This window comes from Scylla paramamosain, chromosome 9 (genome assembly GCF_035594125.1).
Source record: "Scylla paramamosain isolate STU-SP2022 chromosome 9, ASM3559412v1, whole genome shotgun sequence".
Taxonomy (NCBI): domain Eukaryota; kingdom Metazoa; phylum Arthropoda; class Malacostraca; order Decapoda; family Portunidae; genus Scylla; species Scylla paramamosain.
This window is the reverse complement of record NC_087159.1, coordinates 6,977,501-6,979,681: the sequence shown is the minus strand read 5'-3', so window position 1 is coordinate 6,979,681 and position 2,181 is coordinate 6,977,501.

Below are 2,181 nucleotides of genomic sequence, written 5' to 3'. Positions count from 1 at the left end.
ACGGAGATTTGTTAATGATTGGGCTGTCAACATTATCAGCATCAGCATCAGCGTCATCGGTAATAGTAGTAGTAGTAGTAGTAGTAGTAGTAGTAGTAATAGGCAAGAAAGAAAAAGCAGTAAAAGACACGGAAATTTACTCGAATCTCAAGGAAAACACAAGAAAAAAATAGTTTAGCCTTGTCCAGATTAAATTAATATCAACAAAAATTCACAATAATAATGATATATCACATGTATGATGTTACGACCTTGTGTCTCATGCCTGTATGATCTAAACACAAATAAGAAGAAAGACATAAGCAGGACCGAGACGAAAAAAAAAAAAAGAAAAACCAAAAGAAAGTAAATAACAGAAACGCTGTACATTTCACCTTGTCTTACCAAAACCACAACTCGCCAAGCTAAGGTCGCCGGAGTGAAAGGGAAAGATGTTAATGTAAAAATGCAAAACCGCGGCTTCATTGAGGAAAGTCTAATCTTGCAGTAGGGTGGTGACGCACGCAGCGGTGGAGGCCGTGAGGGATGGAAGAGTTGGTGAGCCGATGATGACGCGGTGGTGTTGACGTGACACTGAAGAGGCGACCTTCCTTGTTAAGGCTTAAGTATTGAAGGAGGAGGAGGAGGAATAAGAGTCTGCTTACGTATTGGAGGGGGAAAATAACCGAGAGGAGGAAGAGGAGGAAATATATGCTAAAAGAAATAGTTTTCCTTGTGTTTGTGTATTTGTTTCAATAGTTTAGTGAGCTTGGTGATACAGTGGTCAGTGTTTTCCTTCTTCATGTAAGAGAGGCACTGGCCTATGGTAACAAAAATGGAAAAAAAAAAAAAAATGGCCCACTAATTTGCCAGTCCCTAAAGAAAAAGCCAAAATGATTATCCAAAATTGGAGGATAAGTGTTCTGAAACCTAGTCCACACACTATGATGGGTTTGGAATGGTATTCAGGTAACTAGAGGGAGAGGAGATGATAAATAGATCGCCTTCCCTTGTGTCTATGCGCCTTTGTATACTTAATTTAGTGAGCAGAGGTGATGATGCAGTGTTGGGTGTGGATCTTGCCTGCACATTATGATGGGTTTGAAATAGCATTGGGGGAACTTTAATAAGAGGAGGGAGATGCTAAACAGATCGCTTTCCAGGTGTGTATGCGTGTTTATATCAATGGTTTAGTGTGCTTGGCTAATGATACAGTGTTGGTATTAGCTCTTCCACACACTGTTATAAGAATGAAGTGGTACTGGAGTAACTTGAATGAGAGGAGGAAGACGATAAGTAGACCGCCTTCCTTGTGCTTATGTGTGTTTGTATCAATAGGTCAGCGAGTGTAGGTGACGATGCAGTGTTGGTATTGGCTTGGTATTGGCTCGTCCACACACTACTGTAGGACTCAAATAGTATCGGGATAACCTTAATTAGAGGAAGGATATGATAAACAGACCACCTTCCTAGCGTCTGTGTGCTTGTATCAGTAGTTTAGTGAGTGTAGGCGACGATGTAGTGCAGGTATTGACAACTCCATTCACTGTTATTGGGGTAGCTTTAATGAGTACACAACGTAAGGCATACAGTATGGTATATATATAATGTACAGGAGCAACGAGCACTCACTGACTGTCCGGTTTTTAAATACACACATTCCTCATGATAAATAACTGAGATTTGTCCGGGAGTTTTGGAATGCTGAATTTTTCCCCGCGTGTGTGTATGAGAGAGAGAGAGAGAGAGAGGTGAATGTGTGTATGATTCTCTCTCTCTCTCTCTCTCTCTCTCTCTCTCTCTCTCTCTCTCTCTCTCTCTCACCTGTGACTATTGTGGCGCCACTGAGCGTCATAATCACGTCTCACACCTGTACACGTCCTTTCACCCAAAGCACGGAGCCTGCCAAACCCCTACTCCCCTTTCCCCCCTTCCCTCCCTTCCCCCTTCCTTCCCCCCTTCGTCCCCCTCGTCCCTTCCCCCACTAGACTCAATAGCTGGGCTCCACTACCCCCTCTCCACCACTCCAGTCCTCCACTTCTCACCTCCTCTCCCTTGTGTCTCTCCTCCTCCTCCTCCTCCTCCTCCTCCTCCTCCTCCTCCTCCTCCTCCTCCTCTTGTCCACACTTGCCCTCCTCTTCCCTTCTCCAGGTGTGTCCAGTATAGTCTGCAAACCTGATCATTAAGTGTCAAAGTCATGCT